The sequence below is a fragment of the Chlorocebus sabaeus genome, chromosome 21 (assembly GCF_047675955.1).
Source record: "Chlorocebus sabaeus isolate Y175 chromosome 21, mChlSab1.0.hap1, whole genome shotgun sequence".
NCBI classification, from domain to species: Eukaryota; Metazoa; Chordata; class Mammalia; order Primates; family Cercopithecidae; genus Chlorocebus; species Chlorocebus sabaeus.
The window spans coordinates 84469314-84495367 of record NC_132924.1 but is presented as its reverse complement, the minus strand read 5'-3'; the positions used below and the strand labels follow the sequence as shown (position 1 = coordinate 84495367).

Genomic DNA, 26054 nt, shown 5'->3' with positions numbered 1-26054 from the left:
ATCAGGTTTTCTATTTATTTTTTGTTCTAGAAGTCTCTTTTCTCTTGGATCTCTGAATGTTCTTCATTTTCTTTTATAATGCACTGTCCAGTCCCAAGAAGTGCCCTGATATTAATACTACCTTTCTTAACTGATTTTTTTCAGTTATTAGAGCAAAACATTTCATTTGGCTTAGGGATCATTTGATAGTACCTATAGAAAATAATTTGAAACAAATTACAAAGTATCTTGAGTCTGAACCTCTGGCCCAACTCAGTCGCTGGGAATATTTTTAGAGGATTATTTGAGGTGAAGGTCCACTGATACTTCTATCCTCGGCCACTAACAGATAAATGATAAAAGAATTCTGAGGTCTTTTCTAGTGAACTCCATAAAGAGTACCAGTCTTGAGTGATCAGTGAAGTAAGAAGTTTGGATCTGAACAAGGGAGCAAATGAAAAACTATCATGACATTAAAGTGGTCAGTAATGCAATGAGACTAAGAGTTAGGGCTTTGTAACTATACTCATAAAATAAGGTGAATTCTGTTTCACCTCAATTCCTGTCCCAAATTTAAAAGCATGGTTGTACAATTGCATGAATAGGTATATGTGTAAATATTTTTTATTATTAATTACTACTATTTATTAAACAGCAAACACTGACTTTCATTATTTAAAAAAATCTCATATAATCTTCACATTAAGCACGTGAGATACACAGTGACATCCACATCTTGCAGATCATAAAGAAATAATATTGCAGTAACCTCACATATGCCAGCATTTTGGTTAGGTTGTTTACAAAGGCAAACTACTCATCAAAGTAAATGTGACCAGCCACATGCCTTAAAAAGGACAACATAACAAAGTCTCTAAATAGATTGTAGACAATTTGCACAATACTTTGATATTTGTCCTTTGTCCCTTTTTGGGGGGCAGAGTTGCCATGTGAAAGATTTGCATTTTTATTTGCATCCTGGTCTAGGGAAAGCTTTCTAATCCCTGAGTATGCATTCTTGGGATTTCAATACTTTAGAGAATTGTTTCCCAGAGTGAGTTCTGGGGAAAACTTGTTATTGCAAAAAACCTCTCAGTGGTAATACCATCAAATGTGAATGAACATACCTTTAATTATTATAAATGGAATACATGTTGCTGTGATTTAGTGGTGAATAAACAAAACCTACATTATATTGGTGATTGAAAAGATCACAGTATCTTCTAAAATCAGTATATAAGATACAAAAAGGAGGGATTAATGTACATATATTTATTTTAAATTATTTTGACATATTTGAGAAGCAACTACCAGAAATATATAATTTACCTCTTTTAGCTGTAAAACAAAGTTTATGTATTATAAGGTTACCTACATGATATTCCATACCCTGGGATGAACTTTCTGCTCCCTGTACCCAGTCTGGCAAAATTTTACTAACCTTCATGGTCCCGAAAATCCCTGCCTGTTGTGTTTTTATAGCATTTAATGTATATCACATTGTATTACAATTCAGTTCTTTTTTTCTGTATCATTTAGAGACATCTGCTTCTTAGAGGACTTTGACAAGTATTTGTGGAATAAATGAAGGAGTAGATGAATAAATTATATATTAAATTAATTTAGCAAGATTTTTATCCAGTCTTAACTGTTTGGACCAGTTTTTCTGACTACTTGATCTAAGAATGATCCAGCAAGTGGGTAACTAAGATTATGGTTCAAAATGTTTGGGAACACTTGCTGATTCCTCTTTCTTTACTGACTGAATTTGAAAATTAAAAGGATTTTGACTTTTTAATTTGACTTTTTAATTTAAAGAAATGACTTTTTAATTTGAAAATGTATTTTATTATGGAAATTTTAAAACATACAGAGAAGTCGAAAGACATTTACAGTGAACATCAGTATACTCACCATTCACATCTTATCACTTTTCTATTATGTATTTATCTATACTTTAATCCCTCTCTTCATCCATCAGTCCATCTTATTTATTTATGATGCATTTCAAAGTAAACTATAGGCACTTCCCCCTAAATACTTTCAACATGTGCATTGTTAACTAGAGTTCAAGAATAGTTTACAGGTTTTTTTTCTTTTGAGGTAAAATTTAAATACAATAGTGTGTATAAATCTTAAGTGAACATTTGCTAGTTTTAACATATGCCTATGTGGTGTAACCCTAATGTCTATCAAGATATAGAACATAAACATCATCCCAGAAAGTCCTCTTATGGTCCTTCTCAGTCACCTTCTGCTCCCACACCTTACAGGGAACCACATTTCTTACTTTTTACCTTTTACTATAGATTAGTTTTGCCAAAACATGATGTCTTTAAGGAATCAAAGTATGTAAATGTTTATGTTAAAAACAGAAAGCAATCCCTAAGTAAACATTTACATCGATTACATTTGCATTTCAGTTGAAACTAACAACTGAAATGACAACTGGAAAACTACAGAGGGCAATTGATGAAGGAAACTTAAAATGACTTCATGTAATGACTAATGACCTGGATTTAGAGAAATGTCAGAAGTACACGTGGCTAGCGTTCCATTATGCCTTGTAATTGCTATAATGGCAGCAGACTGTGTAAACCTGAAAGTCACTTGACAGAGAATCTTGCCTGGTGGTCAGCAAATGTGATACAATTCTGTGACCCAAATCAGCACATATTTTACAAAGGTTGTAAAGTCAAAATATGGTGATTGTTTCAAATGTTTTGGTTTTGTGATAGAATTGCTTAATATTTGGCTTTTAGAATGATCTATTATAAAATGTTGAAAATACAGTTTTAATTAATATACAATGAAGAGAAATATTTTGGAATGTATGAAATTACTCTGTGTTAAGAGTCTCCATATTAAAAATATAGTTTTAAATATCATGGTTATACATCATGCATAGATGATTATACAGATGTAATGAATCCCAGCTGTTATTCAGGTACCTTGTGATATATGCATCACCTAATATATTTAAATGCTGAGCTTTTGTCAGTAGAGAAAAAAGTCATCAGTAATATCTAAAAATTAGCATGGCTTAGTCTGGGACACTGGCCCTTACAGTCTATTAATTACTTATCGTCTCTGGCCTCTCTCTGTTATTCATACCACAGCCAAACACTGAGTACTAGCCGATGCGTTTTAAGAATCTACTGAAACCACCCGTCTGTCTTCCTTCTCTCCCTCGTTCTCTTCTTCCTTCTCTCCTTTCTTCCCGGCTCCTTGAACAGATATTGGTGGTGCGCCTGCGTTGTAACAATGTAAAATGGTGGAGATACTGTTATGAGTAGAAAGCACCTTACTGTAAATCAGGTTCTACAGATGCTGTTTACGTTTGTAAACATTAACTTCTAATGAATCAGAATTCACTTAAAAAATCATACATCCTAGAATTTGTGAATGGATTTTGTGAAAAACAGGGCATGTTGGTATATGTGATAAGATGGATTATTCAAAGTTGATCAAATGTCTATACTGTTTATTTAATTGCGTTATCTCTACAACTGAAACAACTAGACTTGCTTTACCATTAACCATCTGCAACAACTATCATGCTCAGTGTAGCCATTAGTATAGTTAACTATCTTTTTATTTTAAAAAGTTTCACCTGCCAATTTTGTTGATCTTTTCAAAAAACCAGCTCCTGGATTCATTTATTTTTTGAAGGATTTTTTGTGTCTCTATCTCTTTCATTTCTGCTCTGATCTTAGTTATATCTTGCCTTCTGCTAGCTTTTGAATTTATTTGCTCTTGCTTCTCTAGTTCTTTTAATTGTGATGTTAAGATGTCGATTTTAGATCTTTCCTGCTTTCTCTTGTGGGCATTTAGTGCTATAAATTTCCCTCTACACACTGCTTTAAATGTCCAGAGATAGACCTCTAGCAAGATTAATAAAAGAAGAAAGAAGAATCAAATAGACACAATAAAAAATGATAAAGGGATATCACCACCGATCTCACAGAAATACAAACTACCATCAGAGAATACTATAAACACCTCTACGCAAATAAACTAGAAAATCTAGAAGAAATGGATAAATTCCTGGACACATACACCTTCCCAAGACTAAACCAGGAAGAAGTTGAATCTCTAAATAGACCAGTAACAGGCTCTGAAATTGAGGCAATAATTAGTAGCCTACCAACCAAAAAAAGTCCAGGACCAGATGGATTCACAGCCGAATTCTACCAGAGGTACAAAGGGGAGCTGGTAGTATTCCTTCGGAAACTATTCCAATTGATAGAAAAAGAGGGAATCCTCTCTAACTCATTTATGAGGCCAGCATCGTACTGATACCAAAGCCTGGAAGAGACACAACAAAAAAAGAATTTTAGACCAATATCCCTGATGAACATCGATGCAAAAATCCTCAGTAAAATACCGGCAGACCGAATCCAGCAGCACATCAAAAAGCTTATCCACCACCATCAAGTTGGCTTCAACCCTGGGATGCAAGGCTGGTTCAACATACGCAAATCAATAAACGTAATCCATAACATAAACAGAACCAATGACAAAAACCACATGATTATTTCAATAGATGCAGAAAGGGCCTTCAACAAAACTCAGCAGTCCTTCATGCTGAAAACTTTCAATAAACTAGGTGTTGATGGAACATATCTCAAAATAATAAGAGCTATTTATGACAAACTCACAGCCAATATCATACTGAATGGGCAAAAACTGGAAGCATTCCCTTTGAAAACCGGCACAAGACAAGGATGCCCTCTCTTACCACTCCTATTCAACATAGTGTTGGAAGTTCTGGCCAGGGCAATCAGGCAAGAGAAAGAAATAAAGGGTATTCAATTAGGAAAAGAAGAAGTCAGATTTTCCCAGTTTGCAGATGACATGATTGTATATGTAGAAAAGCCTGTCGTCTCAGCCCAAAATCTCCTTAAGCTGATAAGCAACTTTAGCAAAGTCTCAGGATACAAAATAGATATGCAAAAATCACAAGCGTTTCTATACACCATTAATAGACAAACAGAACCAAATCATGAATGAACTCCCACTCACAATTGCTACAAAGAGAGTAAAATACCCAGGAATCAAACTTCCATGGGATGTGAAGGACCTCTTCAAGGAGAACTACAAACCACTGCTCAACTAAATAAAAGAGGACACAAACAAATGCAAGAATATTCCATGCTCATGGATAGGAAGAATCAATATCGTGAAAATGAACATACTGCCCAAAGTAATTTATGGATTCATCGTCATCCCCATCAAGCTACCAATGACTTTCTTTACAGAATTGGAAAAAGTACCTTCAAATTCATATGGAACCAAAAAACAGCCCGCATTGCCAAGACACTCCTAAGCAAAAAGAACAAAGCTGGAGGCATCACCCTACCCGATTTCAAACTATACTACAATGCTACAGTAATTAAAGTAGCATGGTACTGGTACCAAAACAGAGATATAGACCAATGGAACAGAACAGAGGCCTCAGAAATAACACCATACATCTACAATCAGCTTTTCTTTGACAAACCTGACAAAAACAAGAAATGGGGAAAGGATTCCCTATTTAATAAATGTTTCTGGGAAAACTGGCTAGCTACATGTAGAAAGTTGAAATTGGATCCCTTCCTTATCCCTATACAAAAATTAATTCAAGGTGGATTAAAGACTTAAATATTAGACCTAAAACCATAAAAACCCTAGAAGAAAACCAAGGCAATACCATTCAGGACATAGGCATGTGCAAGGACTTCATGACTAAAACACCAAAAGCAATGGCAACAAAAGCCAAAATAGACAAATGGGATCTAATTAAACTAAAGAGCTTCCGCACGGCAAAAGAAACTACCATCAGAGTGAACAGGCAACCTACAGAATGGGAGAAAATTTTTGCAATCTACCCATCTGACAAAGGGCTAATACCCAGAATCTACAAAGAACTCAAACAAATTTACAAGAAAAAAACAACCCCATCAAAAAGTGGGCAAAGGATATGAACAGACACTTCTCAAAAGAAGACATCTATGCAGCCAACAGATACATGAAAAAATGCTCATCATCACTGGCCATCAGAGAAATGCAAATCAAAACCACAATGAGATACCATCTCATGCCAGTTAGAATGGCAGTCATTAAAAAGTCAGGAAACAACAGATCCTGGAGAGAATGTGGAGAAATAGGAACACTTTTACACTGTTGGTGGGAGTGTAAATTAGTTCTACCATTGTGGAAGACAGTGTGGTGATTCCTCAAGGATCTAGAACTAGAATTACCATTTGACCCAGTGATCCTATTACTAGATATATATCTAAAGGACTATAAATCATGCTACTATAAAGGCATATGCACACGTATGTTTATTGAGGCCCTATTCACAATAGCAAAGACTTGGAACCAACCCACATGCCCATCAATGATAGACTGGATTGAGAAAATGTGGCACATATACACCATGGAATACTATGCAGCCATAAAAAAAGGATGAGTTCATGTCCTTTGCATGGACATGGATGAAGCTGGAAACCATCATTGTCAGCAAACTATCACAAGGACAGAAAACCAAACACCGTATGTTCTCACTCATAGGTGGGAATTGAACAATGAGATCACTTGGACGCAGGGTGGGGAAAATCACACACGGGGGCCTATTGAGGGGTAGGTTCTAGGGGAGGGTTAGCGTTAGGAGAAATACCTAATGTAAATGGTGCAGCAAACCATGATGGCACATGCATTCCTATGTATCAGACCTGGACACGTTGGGCGCATGTACCCTAGAACTTAAAGTGTGTGTGTGTGTGTGTGTGTGTGTATATATATATATATATATAGTTTCCCCTGTACCTCTATTGAACAGATAGTTTTTTATTTGTTTCAAAACAACTATCCTTGGTCGGAGAAGTTTAGAATTTCTTTTGTGATCTCAATTTGTGTGGTAGTAAAGTGCTCACAAAGTCGCAAGTTTGAAAACTTGATTTCTTTTCTCCATTTTGTTGTGAGTTTGACTGACCAACTTAAGTATTTAATTTCCATTATTTATAATGAAGCACTTTTCAATTCAGGCTGAATCTCAGAAAAAAAAAATACAAATAAAAATGTAATTGTAATTACTTTAGAACAATTGAAACATTTTTATTGTGATAGAGTATATATAACATATAATGTACCATTTTAACCATTTTTAAGTGTACAGTTCAATGACATTAAATACATTCTTATTGGGGTGCAGCCATCCTCACCATCCATTTCCAGAATGTTTTCATCTTCCCAAACTGAAACTCTATATCCATTAAGCAATAACTGTGTAACACTTCTCCACTACTTCCGGTGTCTGGTAACCACGTTACCATTTTCGGTGAATAGGACAGTATTTTTTGAGTAAGGGCAGTAAATTACCATTTTGCTCTGTTAACCCTGAAAATCTGAGACACATCTCAGTTAATTTAGAAAGTTTAGGCCGGGCGCGGTGGCTCAAGCCTGTAATCCCAGCACTTTGGGAGGCCGAGACGGGCGGATCACGAGGTCAGAAGATCGAGACCATCCTGGCTAACACGGTGAAACCCTGTCTCTACTAAAACTACAAAAAAAACTAGCCAGGCGAGGTGGCGGGCGCCTGTAGTCCCAGCTACTCGGGAGGCTGAGGTAGGAGAATGGCGTGAACCCGGGAGGCGGAGCTTGCAGTGAGCTGAGATCGCGCCACTGCACTCCAGCCTGGGCGACAGAGCGAGACTCCGTCTCAAAAAAAAAAAAAAAAGAAAGTTTATTTTGCCAAGGCTGAGGACATGTGCCTGTGACATGGCCTCCGGAGGTCCTGACGACATGTGCCCAAGGTGGTCAGAACACAGTTTGGTTTTATGCATTTTAGGGAGACGTGAGACATCAATCAACATATGTAAGATGAACATTGGTTCCGTCTAGAAAGGCGGGACAACTCAAAGCAGGGAGGGGCTTCCAGGTCGTAAGTAGATAAGAGACAAATGGTTGCCTTCTTTTGAGTTTCTGATGAGCCTCTCCAAAGGAGGCAATCAGATACACATTTATTTCAGTGAGCAGAGGGTGACTTTGAATAGTATGGGAGGCAGGTTTGTCCTAAGCAATTCCCAGATCCACTTTTCCCTTTAGCTTAGTGATTTTGGAGCCCATTTCCTTTCACAGCTCCAAATCCTCTTAGGTAAGAATTTTTTTCTTCCTTTAAAAAAAATCTTTGGTAAAAGTGTAACAGTCAGGGTCTAATCAGAGAAACAGAGCTACAGAAATAGATGTATTCCAAGTCTAGATTCAGTTCTTTAATGTATTTAACAAAACTTCCCATTTTTATTTAATAATTTGAAATTTTTTGGTCTCGGCTGCCAATATATTCTTCATATATTGGAATAACATTATTCTGCAGCTGTGGGAGGCAGCAGCAAGTAAGGCAATTATATAAATGCAATTTATTTAAAGCTTTAACCATTTATGTGAAGCTAGGCATTTGATTTGATTTCCACCTATGGCAATGGCTTTCAGAAATTTCATTTGTAATTTATTTGATGTAATTTCAGGCTGAGAATATCTTCACAATACAATATTGAAAAAATAGTTTATTGAAGGATGGCTTAATGAAATATAAAGAGTATGAAATGAAATGTAAATCAAATAAAACTTAGGGGCTATTTGCATAAATGACATTTAGCTATTGGGCATTTTAATATTTGTATGTGTACAAATGTAATTTTCATAGTACAAAAAGGTGGTTTTACAAATGTTCGTTTTATTAGGAGCAATCTCTTAAATACAATTAGATAAAAGAAATTTTTCTGTATTTTTTATTTGCTTAAATGAATTGGTATTGTCAGGCTAGCATTTGATTTGATCAATATATTGTTTACTCAAAGAAAAGCCTTAGTGATTTAAATAACCATAACTGTAAATGTATTAAGAACTTCACTGGCAGTAGCACTGCAAAGCTCAAAGGCACTCAGTGTAACCTAATTACTAGGAATAACATTTGTATTAGTGCTAGTGAGATGTGAGCTTTTTGCACTGAAAGCTGAAGAGTTATCAGATTAGGTCCAGTGTGAGCAGAAGGGACATATTTCAAATTTACCCTTTTAAATCCTAGAATTCAGTGACAATGATGTGACTGGGTTATTGATATTGTAGTGCATCTAGGATGAAGAAATGAATATGTAGAGATTACTAATTAGTGAGTATATATTTTAATCAAGACATAATTTTTAGCATCAGGGTCAGATCAAGGTTTTACTGGGGATCTGAAACAGACTATTTGGAGGCAGCCCTCCTAAAAAAAAATGCAAAATTACAAATACAAATTTATATACAAGTCAATATGTATTTAGAATGAGAAAAGAAATCACAACTGATTACAATTTTGTAAAAGATGGTCAATGACATTATCATAATAATATTTGGAAAAATAGCTGCCGATCACAGTTTTAAACTACCTCTTCCACATCTATAGGATACATAATGTTTGAGCGCCTCCTCAGATGACAATGACTTTAAAATATAATTTTTATACATTTAGAAAGATAAATTAGACTTTCCTGTAGTATAGTTAAGAAGATTTTGTTTTTATTATTGATAATTGAGCTGTACAAAATGTGCAGCTTCACTCACAGACATAGTATTTATAGAACAGCTACAGATTTGGGCTCTGTAAACGCAGTGTCTGAAAAGTTCTGTTTCATTGTGAGTCCCATCTAAAAGAAAAAACAAATGTGTGCCACATTTATAATGGTATATGCGCTATTAACTATATTCCTAATAAGAGAAAACTTGACTAGGCATTGATTACAAATGGAATTATCTGCTTATTCTATTTCATGTCTCCTGATTGGAATAATTTTCCACAGAGTAGCTTCTGGCTGTGTGAATTTCAGACTCTGCTTCTGTCCCATTTGCCACAAATCTTTAGTTCTAGTTGCCACGGGACACATTCGTGGCAGAGGTTACACATTCAGGGGTCTTCATAGACCTCTGACTATGTACCTTCATATCAGAACCCCATGTGAGTTAGCACAATGGGAAAGGGATGTATTCCTAGAAGCCACTCCTATACTGGAACAGATGGTAAACTAATTACACATAGAAATGACCGAGAACCACTTACATATATCCCACTAAAAACAGTGTGCTACCAGTTCTGAACATACCACCAATTCTGAATATACCACCCAAACTAAATATATCACCCGTTGCATGATCCCCAGGTTGCTCGCCGTGACTCCCTCCACCTGACAGCAGAAGATTGGTTGAGGGGAACTGGGAGTGGTAAGGGAAAGATATTTTATGGGCAAAATATCTACTTTTACAAATTTTACTAAAATATATAATCATGGATACATTGCTAGGGTACCTGCAGGGACATTTTCAAATGAGGAAGGCCTGAAGCTTAAGCTTTATGATGAGTTTTATGGTAAACCCAATTCTGTCAAATAAGTGCTGTTTCTTCAATGATAGAAATCTTCTTTATCTGTGCTACCTAATATGGTAGCTTCTAACTACATATAGCTGTTGAATACTTGAGATGTTGTGAGTGCAACTAAGAAAGTGAATCTTTAATTTTATGTACTTTAAATTATTTTCAGTTTAAATAGATACATGTAGTTTATAGTTACTGTATTGGACAGTATATATCTAATTTATTAATATATTTGTGTAAAATTGAGGCTCATTTAATTCTATTAAAGGTATTATGTATCATACTATATTCTGCTTAACTTTGGATGTTGTTTAGGGATTAAACTCTCAATTGTGGTCTAATTTTATACTACATATGATTCATATATTGCCTACTGAGCAAGTAAGCAATTTTCTTAATTATGGACAAATATTATGCTGGCAGACCTATGCATATTAAACTGAAACAATACTTTTAAAGTGCTTCTTCTGGTTGGGATTTTAAAAATATGATTATTAAAACCAATCATATTAAAAAACCTTATATGATGGGCTAAAATATGTGTTTTCAAAGCAGGGGTTAAAACTTTTTACATGAAGTACTTTTATTTTTCTCTTAGGAAATTTAATAAGGCATCTCCAAAGACAGAGGGAAAGTGGATTATTTGGTTGACATGTTTAATATTTTATTTCACTGCTTAGTTTGCTAATTCTAGTGGTTCAAACCAGATTTCAAAATCTGGGCTAAATCTCTGTCATGCTATGACATGGCATTTGACAGTAACTCCTGAATATTTAGTTGATAGAAAAAGAGAAAGCATGCATATTGTTTAATACAATTGTGTGAACTGCTATGACATATCATTATGTACAATTTTCTGAAAGACTGCATATTTTATTCGTTATATGCCTAGCACAGGGAAGAAATTTGTCATTACTGTTAATGCAGTGAACAGGTGACCTTTCAAGCATCATATATAAAGTTTCAATATGTACTTTAATGGGATAGCTGATGATTTTCTGTTTATGTGCTGTTGATTTTATTTGCACAGTTGGGTGTTGACAAACACTGGGAATAGATGTTCTCCATGGATCTACATGTAATAATTATAATTAATATTTAGAATGACCAGATTAACTTTTTAAAATTGAGATGAAATTCACATAATATTATGAACCATTTTAAAGTGTACAATTAAGGAAAATTATGCAAAATCTCTTTTCAGAAATTTAGGATTCATGATATGTTTTATTTGCAGGTTTCAAAATTTTTTTTGTTTAAAACCTGTATATGTTTAAATATTAAAAACATTTAATTATCACTTGATAGCAATTTGTAAAATCCTAAGTAGAATTTTAAGTTGTTATGTAAAATTTCTTTGAAATGGAGAATTTTAATCCTAAATTGCTTCCTGATAGATTTGTCATTGCATTTTATTCTCAGGTGTGTCATTTTTTTAATAGGCTGTGGTTGTGTCATATATACTAGTTATAATTTGGCTTTTCAAAATATCAAATGCCAACTATATGCAAAATAAGTAAATTTTTATGACTATGAAATTCACTTCAATTGTTGAAATGTACAAAAGCCCCAAATGTCTTCTTTTAGCCTATTTTGTTGACTTTGGTGATTTGTCATCCTGAAGGTAAAAGACTGTATTAGTTTTCTATTGCTGTTTAATAAACCACAAACTTAGTGGCTTATAAAAATGTAAATTCATTATCTCAGACTTTTTGTAGGGCAAAAGTCTGGGTATAGCTGGATTTTGTGCTCAGGTTCTTAAATGCTAAAGTGAGTGTCTCTCCTGGGCTACAGTCTCATCTGGGATCTCTTAGGATCCTTTTTCATGTTCATGTGGTTGTTGGCATAATCCAGTTTTTTGGGGTTGTGTGATTGAAGTCTACATTTTCTTGCTAGCTCTTGTCTGGAGACTGCTCTCAGTCTCTAGAGGTCCCCTCCTGTAAGTCCTTGCTACATGGCTCCTACACAGAACCCCTTCTTTAAGACCATCAGGAAAAGCTCTCTTAAACTTTGAGGCTTATCCTTCAAGGAGGCCCCAGTCCCTTTTAAGGACTCCCAGAATCATCTCTATTTTGACAAACTTGAAGACAGCTGCTTTGGGACTTTAATTACATTAATAAAATCTTTTCATACTTGTCGTATAATGTAACCTCATCCTGGGAGTGAAAGCTATCATACTTAAAGCCCTACCCACCCCCAAGGGGAAGGGAATCTTCGGAGTGTGTGTACCAGTGGGCAGGAATATGGGATGCCGCCTTAAAATTCTGCCCACTACAGGAAGCTATGGGAAAATTTGAAAATGTGTTTTTTTAAAAAATTAATAGACTGTATTTTTTAGTGTAGTTTTATATTTGTGTAGAGAGCTCGCATATAATCCCTTTTTCCCTGTGCACAAGGAATAATAATTTCACCTATTATGGTAGTCTTACATTAATGTACATTTGTTAAAACTGATGAACCAATATTGATATAATATTATTAACTGATGTCTATACATTAGGGTTCATTCTTTGTGTTGTACAACTCTATGGATTTTGACAAATGCATGTCATGCATCCACCATTTTGGTATCATACAGAATAGTTTCACTTCCCTAAAAATCCCATGCTCCTACCTATTCATCTCTGTCTTCCTCCTGCCCATCACTCCTACTACTGATCTTATTACTGTTTGTACAATTTTGTCTTTTTTAGAATGTCATTTAATTGGGATCATACAATATGTAGCTTTTTCATACTGACTTCTTTCATCAGTATGCTGGCTAAGACTCATGTCTTTCCATGGCTTTATAGGTTATGATTTTTTAAATCACTCACTAATATTTGATTACATGGATGTACCCTAGTTTGTTGATTCAGGAAGCTACCCTCTGGGTCTTTTTGAGACTTGCTGGGAAATTGCCTGCAGAGGTGACATTGAAATTCACTTGCAATCTTCCTGCGAGGGTACAGGAGAAGGTGGCTTCTCTTTGTGGTTCCAGCGTACTTTATTCTCTTCTTGCTTCTATGGTATGTGGTGGAAGTGAGCAGCCCCTGAGGAGGGGATCAAGTTCACTGCAGAGATTCTCATGGAGGTGTTATTGAAACTTTCCGGAAAACTGCTGGTTGGAACATCTTGAGACTTGCCAGGAAACCACTTGGGGTGCTGGTGGAACTGGCTGGGAAGTTGCTTATGGAAGTGCTGCTGCAACTTGCTGGGATGTGAGTATCACTGGGTATCTTTGTGATGCTGATTGCCATAAGAAACACAAGAGAACAAAGCATATCAGAACCGGAAGGAGAAGCTCCTTCCTTCTGCAGTGTTCTCTCCAGCAGCCTCTGCTAACAAAATTTAATGCCAGCTGCTGGCAAAGGAAAGATATAGGTCCAGCTCCCATATCACAAAGCAGGACAGTGAAGGGTAAATTTGGAGCTGACAGGCAAGAGGTTGATAACTGGCACACTTTCTGTTTCAACTTTGCTGAGAATTTTTTTTTTTTTCTTGAATCAGGACTGAGTGTTTGATAATTGCCACATCCTTTTCTGTAACTATTGATATGGTCATGTAGTTTTGTTTTTTAACCTGTTAATATGGTAAATTACATTGATTGGATTTTTGGATGCTAAACCCATCTCACATTCCTGGATAAGCCAAACCTCATCATGATGTATTTTTTTTTTATATTGCTGGGTTTGATTTGGTAATATTTTGTTAAAGATCTTTATGTCTATATGAGATATATTGGCCTGTCATTTTTTTAAAAATCTCTATCTGGATTTGTAGACTTGGTGGCTTCATAAAACAAACTGGGAAGTATTTCTTCTTTTTTTCTTTTCTAAAAAAGTTTGTATAGGGTTTAATTCTTCCTTAAATATTTGATAGAATTGACTGGCAAAACCATCTGGTCCAGGAATTTTCTTTTTGAGATGATTGTTAATTATGAGTTAAGCTTTTGAGATTGATGAGGGGTTTATTCTGAGTCAGTTTTGTAATTTGTGTCTTTTAAGCAATTGATTCATTTAATTTATCTAAGTTATTGGTATAAAATTGTTCATAATATTCCTCTATTTTTGTTTTGATGCCTGAAGTATTTGGAGAATATCTCCTTTTTTATTTCTGATATTTGTAATTTGTATCTTTTCTGTTTTACTCCCATGGTCATTCTAGCTATTTATCATTTAAAAATGCTTTCCAAAAAGCAGCTTTGGGTTTGTTTTTTATGTCTTTGATTATTTGCTTGTTATTATTTCTTCCCTTCTATGTACTTTGATTTTAATTTGCTTTTCTTTTTCTACCTTGTTAACGTAGAAGTTTATGTTTTTTTTTTTTTAACTACAAAATTTCTTCTAAACCAGTGGCTCCCACATTTTGTTGCAAATTGGAATTCTCTGGGGAATCCTTAAAAATTAATAATTCTGTCTCCCATCCCCAGATATTTTTATTTAATTATTAAATTGATATGAGGTACAATGGGATTTTTAAAAAACTCCCTATGTGATTTTTAGTGTGTAGCACATTTGGGGAAACACTGTTCTGAGCAGTAGTTTAGTTTTCTCCCAAAAATTTTGATATAGTGTGTTTTCATTTTATTCAAGATGTTTTTAAATTTCCTTTGTGGTTTCTTTTTTCCATTGGTTATTTAGAATTATATAGTTTGACTTCCAGATATTTCAGGACTTATTCCTTAATTGATTTCTGTTTTAACTCCTTTGTGGTCAAAGAAAGTACTCTGAGTGATTTCAATACATTTTTTTAAGGCCTGGCATATGCCCTATTTTGCTTAAATTTTTTACATGCATTAGCAAATTTTGTGTATTCTGCTATTGTTGTTTATAAATATCAAATAGGTCAACTTGTTAATGGTGCCACTCAAGTATTTATATCTTTACTGTTTCTGATCTCTTTGTTCTGCCAATTACCGAGATAGTAGTGTTGAAATCTTCAACTATTATTATGGGTTTCTTTTTTTCCTTTCAGTTCTAGTTTTTGCTTCATGTGTTTTGAAGCTCCATTATTAGGTGCATAAATATTTAGAATTGTTGTGTGTGTGTGTGTGTGTGTGTGTGTGTTTAAATTGTCATTTTATAGCTCACTCCTGCAGTTGTCCCCCACCCTTCCCTTCGATGACCAATTTTGCAGGCTTCAGGGAGATCAGGGAACAAAGTTGGGTGCTGGCAGCTCCACTCTTCTGCCAGCTGGGGAGAACAAGTCACAATTACAAATAATCACAACAATTAGCACCTGTACTTGGGAGAGCTGCAAAGTGAGGAGGCCCCAGCTCCCGTTGTACGCGGGTCTATTTGACAGTGATCTTACTCTGGAAACAATGATATTCCTTCAGCCTGAGGTAATTGATGTTGATGAAACCGGTGGCATCGATTGGCTCATAATTCCCCTGCTCGTTGACGCTCACCAGCTCCTCCTTGTAGAGAGACAGTAGAGACTTCTGGCTGAGGATGTACACCTGGCCCTTGAAGATGGGCACCTGCACTTTTCCTTCCATTTCCTCCTGGGACTTGGTGATGCAATGATGGACAGATTTACACTCAGGGTTGATTTTGTGCACTTCCCGATTCGTGGTGAAGACCTCGATGTCTAAATGAGCCTGGTGAAGGATGGTGCCTGCTGGGGTCTTGTAGATACCTCTGGACTTTATTCTAATGAAGCGGTTCTCCACAATGTCAATACAGCCCATGCTGTGCTTGCCCGTGACTTCGTTCAGGTACATGAAGAGCTCCAAGAAGGTCTGGTGAGGTGGTGCCATCTTGATGGTCACTTTCATGGGGACCCCTTTTTTTGAACTTGATCTCGAGAATTTCAGGGATGTTGTGGGCTTTGACTGGGTCATGGGTGTATTGGTAAATGACATCTTTGACTTTGTGTTCATTTTTGAAAACTATTTGATCTGGCTGTATGATTTTAGTTTCATAATTTTTTTCTTATAGCACTCTAAGTATGTCATTCCATTTCCTTCCAGCTTGCATAATTTCTGACAAGACATGTTTATTATGTTTACTCCTATGTACATTATATGCCTTTTTTTCTTGCTACTTTTAAGATTTTTCTCTTTATTACTTTTTTTGTTTTTTTGGTTTTTTTTTAGCAATTTGATTATAACATGTCTTGTCATGGTTTTTCTTTATTCTGCCTGGGATTTGTTGAACTGCTTGGATTTGTAGGCTGATAGTGTTTATCAGATTCAGAAAAATTGGAGGCATGTTTTCTTTAAATATTTTCTTGACCTCTTTCCTCTTATTTTAGTGCTTGAATTACAAAAATGTTAGATTATTTGTTGGTACCCTCCCATATTATCAAGACTGTTTTTTAAATGTTTTCTGCCTTTGTACTTTGTTTAAAATTATTTATGTTGCTACGTTTTCAACTTCACTGATATTTTCTGTAGTGTCTTATCTGCAATATTTTCATGTCAAAAATATTTTTAAATGTTTGAACACTTACTTTGGTGGTTCTCAATATGTTCTCTTTGTCTTTTCGTTATGTTCATGTTTCCATTAAGTCTTTAATCTTATTGAACTTATTTTAATAGCTGTTTTAAGGCCTTTTAATGTAAATTTTGTTATCTTTGTTAATTCTGGATCTATTTTTATTGACTGATTTTTCTCCTAGTTCTGGGTAATATTTCCCTCCCTTTTATTTGTCTGTCTCTAATTTTTTTTTCATTATTAGGCATTGACTATTAGTATTTACATTGTTCAGCTGAATTTGAACAATGTAGATACTAATTTACATTGGTTTTTCTTTTTGGTTACTAATGTAATACTAGTTGCATTTTGGTTTTTCTTTTAAATGGTCTCTCTTCCTACCACCCTCCACTTTTCTGGTAGGCATTTAAGTTATTTGCAGATCAGCCTGCTCATTTCAAGGCTATTTTTATGCTTTTCAAGGATGATCTAGGGTAATCTTTAGAGCTAGTTTAGACTCACTACTAAGGCATGAGCTTTCTGGAGTCTCTACAGAATACTCTGGGTATTCAACAACAAGGGCTCTTCATTCTTGGAATTGTTCACTTTATAGCTCCCCTGAAATTGATCTTTTCCTGCTAGTTATTTTTCACTTGGCTGCTTAGAGTTTCACCCTATGCAGCACAGATTCCAATTCAAAGCCTCATAAGTATTCTTATGCCAGTCTCTGCATAGTGTTCTCTTTATCTGTAATATGTCCCACAAATTCCAGCCATCCCAGACTCTTCAAACTCTAATCTGTTTCTCAACTTATTTGGACCATGATGTTCTTTTTGAGTTCCCCATTCTTATAACACAGTTTGGACTTTGCGTCTAGGTTGAAACAGAGACAGTCTTAGATATCAACTGATTTGTTTCCCTTTTGTTAATAATCACATGCCTCTTCTGCCATTTGTCTACTATCTGAAATAGCTTTATATATGTTGCCCACTTTTCTAGTTATGTATAGGATTTTAAGGGCAGTCCTGTAGAAGTTCAGCATAATTATTTGTTCCACTTAAATTTAATGTAATGAATGTAATTTTTCTAAACCTGAATATTGAATCTGGCTACTCTTAGAAGCAAGCTTTATGTTACTGTATGTTTTTATATTCAGAAATTTCAAATCTTTGTATAGACCATAAGGTTATTTAACCAAGGTTATACTGATGTCTTAAAAAAAAACTCTCAAGTTTTTCACAAGATACCCTTTAGGTCATTTAATTTTGCATGTGTGTATATGCAAGTTGGTGATGTACATGTACAGCTTCTTTTAAACATGTACTGGGACCCACCAATGAGAACATGCAGTTGTGATGGTTCTTACTGTAGTGCATGCTGAACTATGAGAGTTACTCATGGTTGTATGTTACCCCGGGGACTTTTAATGTGCTTGGTTATGTAGGTCTGCAAATTTTTAGCTATGGGCTGATAACTATATTGAATCATAAATTTATTACTGATGCATTGCTTTCTAGGTAGATGTTAAATTTTAAGACAATTAAGGGTAGGAATTAACTTTGTATTATGGAATGGTTTCTTCAACTTTAAATGAATGTCTTAAATGTAAATACTACTAATTTGTGTAATCAGTACACAAAAACATTGTTTAATTATTAATTTGGGACAAAAATTAATTACAGTTTCTTAAGAATCATAGAGGAAATGGAAAATATTTCTAAATAAAAACAATTTAACTGACAGAAGCTTGTTAGCACTTAGCAACATTTATTTTCAATTACAAATGGTACTTTTTTATCACCATTTTTATTCTGGGTTTGTATCAATATATCATCTAGACAGAAAGTGCTGATATAGGTTTTTCAGTGCTAGCCTGCAAAGGAATTGAAGGTGAATGTGGTTTTAGTTACATATCCTGCTTCCTCTACATCTGTGCTTTGTGTTTTATTAGACTGTTTAAAATACATTGTTGTCAAATATCTAAATGTCAGGCTTGCTGATCATTTATATGCCTTCTTTTTTAAAAAAATATTAACTACATACAATGTGATTATCAGCTGTCTTTTCTAGGGGTATCTGTAAATTTGAGAGTGTTTTACTGGTAGATACATGAGAAGTTAGTATCTCCAAGTTTTTCATTCATATTGGCTTACTGCCATGTGAAATTTATTACTGAACTTTCATATGAAAATGATAAAACACACTGTCATCTCATCTTGTCCCATTGTGCATTTCAGTTACAGGAACAAAATGATATGCTTGCAGTTCTGTGACATGATGCACTAGAAAAATCTTTATTATAGAGACTGTGTGACTCAGAGTTTGTGTGTGTGTTTATGCATGACTCTTGCAGAATAAAGTTGTATTTATGTGTACCCATAGTGGTATTTCTGTGTCTGTATGAACATAGTGATTCAGTAGATTAGATCATGAGCATTCTTTATATTTGTCTATAGTAATTAAGTCTCTCACTGAATATGAACCAGGTACTGGCCAAGCTGTCTTATAATAAATACTATATTTATTACTTGTTTCAATGGCTATATAGATAATCATAAGTGTTGCAAGTTGGTCACTCATTGGAAAATCTTAAATACACTACTTACAGGGAACTTACCGTGTATAAACACATATGGTGTTGTCTTCTCCTTTTTTGGTTTGTTTTAGATAAGTGCTGGTGCTTAGTATTTAAGGCAGAATGTTTTATTTTTATGTTAATTAACATATAATTAGTTCTATGACCTTAAGCATGCTATTTAATTTTCCCATGCCTGAGTTATCTCATCTCTGAAATAGGAATAATATAGTTCCTGCTTTATAGGATTGTGTTGAAGATTAAATGAGTTAATACATATGAAGCACTCAGAACAATTCTTGAACCTAAGCAAATTTCCAGTGAGTACTAGTTATTGTCACCATTATTATTAGTCAATTTAAGAATCAGCCACTAATCTTTCTTTTTTATGTCTTTATATATAATTTACATTTCATAAAATTCACTCATGCTAAGTATAGAAATTGATGATATATAGTGAATGTATAGGGTGGTACATCCATCACTATAATCCAATTTTGGAATATTTTAATCATCCTGAAAATACTCCCCATGGCCATTTGCAGTTACTCTTATTTCTTACCCCTACCTCCAGGCAACCACTAATCTACTTTGTATTTCTATTGATTTTCCCCTTCTGGCTATTTCAGTTAAAAAGAATCGTACCATAAATGGTCTTTTGTGTTGGCTTCTTTCCCTGAGTGTAATGTTTCTGAGGTTCATCCATGTTATGGTATGTATCTGTATTTTGTTCTTTTTTTTTTTTTGCTGAATATTAGTTTTTGTTTAGATGTACCTCATTTTGTTAATCCACATACCATTTGCTAGCCTTTTGTGTTGTGTTGCTTTTAGGTATTGTAAATAATACCATGAATATGCTTTTATAATTCTTTCTGTAGATATGTTTTCATGTCTCTTGGGCAGATTTCTAGGTATGGTATTGCTGAGTTGTGTGATGTATTTATGTTTAACTTTGGAAGAGACTGCCGAACTGTTTTCCAGGGCTGCTGTGTGTACCATGTTATATTCCCATGAGCAGTGTATGAGGGTTCTGTTTTCTCCACATTCTTACCAACATTTGTTATTTTTTTATCTTTTTTGATTTTAGCTATCCTAGTGTGTGTGTAGTATCTTATTTTAGTTTTAATTTGCATTTCCCTAAAACACATATTTATGTGTCTTACTCAAGGTTACACCCCAACTCTGGGGATACCGGGAATTTCATTATGCATATGTGGGCTCAAAGACCGTGCCTCTTTTCCTCATGTGGGACAATTTTCAAATACTGTATCCACTGCAGAGGTTCCTGTGGCTCAAACCTCTGTTACAACCGCATTGCAGTTAAGCTTCTTTCTCTGCCTGTCCTGCTTCCTTCACTCCCTTTCAGATGTTGTTTCTAAGGGCACTCCCCAAAATGCATGCAAATCCCAGAATCTTAGAGCCTGTTTTGTAGGGAATCCACCTATAACAGGGATATAGAGTTGATAGGAGTCACTATTTTAGAGAGACTGATTAAGGAAGACCTCTAACTTGAGGTAATCTTTGATCAGAGACCTGAATAAAATGAGGAATTAAACAAACTAGATAAGTCAGGGGAAACGTTTCCAGACAGAACAGCAAATGCAAAGATCCAAGGCAGGACCGTGCTTGACAGTAAAAGACCATGTGGGGAGTGACCAGAATCAGTAAGAGGGAGGGAAGGTAGGATATAGCAGGAGGCCACACCTTGCATGGCTTTTGAAGTGTTTTCAGTAGTGGAATTCCATGATCACTGTACATGCTCTGTAAAAATGGAGTGTAAGGGACCAAGAGCAGAAATAGGGAGCCAGTAAGGAGGCTACCATAATAGTCCAGGTGAAAATGGTTGTGGCTTGAGTTAGGGTGGTAGCATTGCAGTGGGTGAGAAGTGACCAGATTCTGGATAAATTTTAAGGATATACTTTTTTTGATGACTGGGATATGGAGTATGAGAGAAATAGAGGAATCAAGGAGGATTCTGAAGTTTTTGACTTAAGCAATTCAATGAATGGAAATTGTGTGTTGAGATACAAGAGGCAAAGGAGTGGGTAGGGGTGGTAGAAACCAAATTTTACCTTTTAGACATGTTAAATTTTTATGCCTATAAGACATCTAAGTGTAATGTAGAGAACTTGTCATTCATATCTGAGTCAGGACTGAAGATAGAATTTGGGGAATTTTCAGGATATACATTATATTTAAACTATACATCTTAGTGAGATCACATAGATAGAGATTGACAATTTTTCTTCTGTAAAGGATCAGAGGCACTATCTAGTCATTGTTGCAGCTATTCAATTTTAACCTTGTATTGTGAAAGGAGCTGTAGACAATAATTAGGAAAATGGGTGTGGCCATGTTCCAATAAAACTTTATAAAAATTAATAGATGGTAAGCTACATTTGGTCTGTAGTCAGAAGTTTACTGACCTGTGACCTAGACAGTGAATAGAGAAAGACAAGAGTACTATACTCCTCCTAGGGCAGTCCAGCACTTAGGAATAATGGGAGTCAGGAAAATGAGAAGGAGCAGCCAGTGACCTAGGAGGGAAACTCAGAGAATGTGATTAGATTATCATTTATGTTTCTCCTCACTTCAACTATGTTTTTAAGTACATAAATAATTCATGTAAAAATTGAAACATAATATTCTAATCTTTCATGATGTTAGATGTGTTGTTTCTCTGATATTATACTTTGATAATCACTCATTAGAATTTATGGGTATTACAATGTAAAATGTTCATAACTTTTTAGGCATTTGAGTGTGAAGTTCTAATAATAATTTTTAGTGCATTTTTTCAAATATGCTATTTTTAAACTATGATGTGTGGGGTTATTTGTTAAGATGATGTACTTGGAGTTTTCTGTTCTTGAACTTTTAGCTGGTCTCTGGGGGTGCCTGTATACTTGGGAGCAGTAAAAGCAGAGAAAGAGAGTTCAGAGATAACAGATAAATCATTTAAATTTGAGTATTTCCATATCTTGAGACCTTTGACATTTTTGTAAAAGTACACCATTGCACATTGTCTAGTAAGTAACTAAAAATGAGCTGTGTAAGCACATGTGAAACTCAGTAAACCATACTTGGTAAAAGAAGTTACAGACCTGTAATATCTTAGCTCAGAAAGATAACTGATTATATATATATTACCAGAAATCTTGGTTAAATTTGTACTCTATTTAATTTGTAGAATTGTAGTTCTAGCAATCTACACCTGCTGTAATTTTTATTTTTCTGATGTTGCTATAACTAACAGATGCAAGGTGAAGTAGGAATTAAGGAACTACTTTAGACACATTTTTTTGGGTTGCATTTTGGAGTTCAGACACCAGAAGTGATTCTGAAAGTTTTGTATTGCTTACTGACAGACATTATGTACCAAGAACTCACATTACTGTAGGTCACTGAATTAATTTAAGAAATACCAATTGACATCATTCCTTTAGGGAATTGTGGGCTACTGCTTGATATTACTGTCTTTGACAAATGTGAAAATTTAGAATACACTTTATTTTTAGTGTGTTGGGACCTTAAGAATGAAGTGATTCCAAATTTAAATTTTTTCAAATGGATAAAAATTATACTTTATAGACTTTCTTTCTACCTCTTTTCACTGAAATAGTTAAGTGCTTGAGTTTTCCATCAACTGTTGTACATAGTTGCTTATTTCTAAATGGAAAAAGAGTCCCAGAAAGTATTTAAAAGTCTTGAGAGTTGTGCTCAGAAGTCACTTATGATTTATGGGAAGAAAGTAGTCAAAATTGGTATTCCTTATGTGTCTATTACATTTGAATGCATATATATTATGTTATGTATAATGTGTTCTAGGTGAAATCATTAGGAAGTAAAATGTTTTCATTATAATTGCAGTGACAGTTAGGAAAACCCTTTTTGCTTGAAGACTCTCAGTAATTCCACTGAACACTCCTGGTATTTCAGCTTCTTGTGGTGACCATTTTAACTGTAGCATACTCAACCTGATTTCTTTGCATGCTAGTTATGTACTCAGATGAATTTACATCCTTTGTACTCCAAAATATATATTAAAAAAATAGATTGACTAGCATGAATTTCTATGGCCATTTGTTTTCTAGCCAAGTAGATAAAGTACTGTGAGCTAGGGCTGTGTTAAACGTGATGCATGTGCTAGGCCTTCATAAAGGATAAAACTCCCTGTGTGTTATGCTGCCGCTGGATTAGTTAATTAGTATATGTGTTTGCAGGTTGTTCCAAGTATGCCTCTTACAATAATATATAGGTTAAAAAAATAAGCAGAAACCTTTCAAAAGACTTCCAAGTGACATGGCTAATTTTGCCCCAATATTATTTTATATTTAACTGATGGCAACTCTATATTTAGAATTCAAGCTATCATGTAAATCAAAGGATCCCAACTTTAACAATATCACACAGAAAGGGATCCTCACTTCTACCCTTTCACTATCCTCTGCAGGATTCTTTACAACCCCAAAAATATTGGGTTTTGTGTTTGGGATGTAGCTTTCAAACTATGTAATCTGAAATAGCTGCTTAACTTTTTTCCTGTGATTCTTCATGTGTAATAAATAAAATAGTTGACTTAGATTATTTTATTGACTCCCTTTAAACAAAACATATATCTTGAATACTTACTATTTGAGGCTACAGTGAGCCAAGATTTTGCCACTAGGTGTGATTGCACCAACCTGGGTGACAAAGTGAGACCCTGTTTAAATATCTATATCTATATCTATATCTATATGTATCTGGGCTGTATTAGTCTGTTTTTACACTGCTATAAAGAACTACCTGAGACTGGGTAATTTATAAAGAAAAGAGGTTCAATTGACTCACAGTTCTACATGGCTGGAAGGGCCTCAGGAAACTTACAGTCATGGTGGAAGGCAAAGTGGATGTCTTACATGGTGGCAGGAGAGAGAGGAGAGTGAGAGGGGAGGACCTGTCAAACAATTTTAAACCATGAGATCTCGTGAGTACTCACTATCATGAGAACAGCATGGGGAAACCGCCCTGTGATGCAATCACCTCCCACCAGGTCTCTTCCTCAACACATAGGGATTACGATTTGAGATGAGATTTGGGTGGGGACACAGAGCCAGACCATATAATGATCGTGGCAGCTTGCACGTAGTCCCAGCTACCTGGGAGGCTGAGGTGGGAGGATCACCTGAGCCTGGGGGAGTCAAGGCTGCAGTGAATCGAGATTGCACCACTGCACTCCAGCCTGGGTGACAGAGTAAGACCCTGTCTCAGAAAAAGAAAATAAAAGAAACAATAGGTGTAAATAGACATAAATATACATAATGTGTTTGTGGAACTATGAAGGCAATGTGTCTGGAACAGAAAATTTCCATTGTGAAGGTATTAGGAAATAGTTTGAATATACAGATATGCAGAGTCTTGAATGCCACCTTGAGGATTTTTAATTTGATTTTATAGTAAATTGAAACTTTTTTTGTTTTTTTTTGAGACAGAGTTTCACTCTGTTACCCAGGCTGGAGCATAGTGGGGTGATCTTGGCTCACTGTAACCTCTGCCTCCTGGTAATTCAAGTAATTCTCCTGCTTCAGCCTCTCGAGTAGCTGGGACTACAGGTGTATGCCACTGCGCCTGGCTAATTTTCATATTTTTAGTAGATACTGGGTTTCATTGTGTTGCCTGGGCTGGTCTCGAACTCTTGACCTCAGGTGATCTGCCTGCCTCGACCTCCCAAAGTGCTGGGATTCCATGTGTGAGCCACCATGCCCAGCTGTAAATGGAAGCTTTTAAGGTTTTTGAGCAAGTAAAGTGATAAAAGCAGCATCTTAATTCTGGAAAAGGATGATTCCATTTCATTATATGAGGTAATCTATAGCGATGAATAAGGAAACTTGATATTGCTGGGAATACAAGCTGGGGTCTTTCATAGAAACTTAGTTTCAGAACAGAAGACTTTTGCTTGGTTTTAATTTGAATATGTAGGACATGTACATTGTGAATGAATGAAGGATTGTTTTTCCTAACTTATTATTATTAATATTATTATTTTTGAGATGAGGTCTTGCTATGTGGTCCAGCTTGGAGTGCAGTGGCAATTCACAAGCACAATCATAGCTCACTACAGGCTTGAACTCCTGGGTTCAAGCAGTCCTCCTGCGTCAGCCTCCTGAGTAGATGGGACTAGAGATGCATGCTACCCTACCTGGCTTCTATTATTTTTTAAAAACCATGAATTTATAACATGATAAACAGTCTCTTAGATAATATTTTTATGGATTTTATTCACCAGTCTTGCATTTACCACTGTGTTTGGAATGTTGGCAGTGCTAAGTAAACAATGGTTTAATAATGAGCCTATAGCCTTCCTAATTCTATTCCTTAATAGCCTCTCAAGTTACTCCTTCTACCTGCTGCTGAATGTAGCTATGCAGTCCATGGTTTACCAGTTGAATTGCTCAGTATGACCATGGCTTGCTTAACATTTTTCTCAATCAGACTTCATGAATATTTAAAGAGCCTCTTGAACAGAAGTAGTGGTCTACTACCAGTCAGAGTCCATATTTCCAGAGTGCTACAGGAAGTGTAATCTGTAGTGTTTCTTTGGAAAGGACATGGCTGGTTAATTTTTCTCTTATTCAAAAAAGTACATTGAAATTTGGAAAGGTATTAGAACTGTAGTTTTAATCCTACTTATCGATGTATTATTTTAATCCTAAAATTCTTTTGC

The 26054-nt window shown here is 35.2% G+C and overlaps 1 protein-coding gene and 1 pseudogene across 5 annotated transcripts in view; one reads left to right on the top strand and one right to left on the bottom strand.

Annotated features, from left to right (window-relative positions):
* The window catches only part of IMMP2L (inner mitochondrial membrane peptidase subunit 2), an 878275-nt gene that overhangs the window by 125412 nt on the left and 726809 nt on the right, over window positions 1-26054 (top strand). The window lies entirely within an intron of this gene.
* On the bottom strand, window positions 11686-25927 carry LOC140709687 (argininosuccinate synthase pseudogene; annotated as a pseudogene).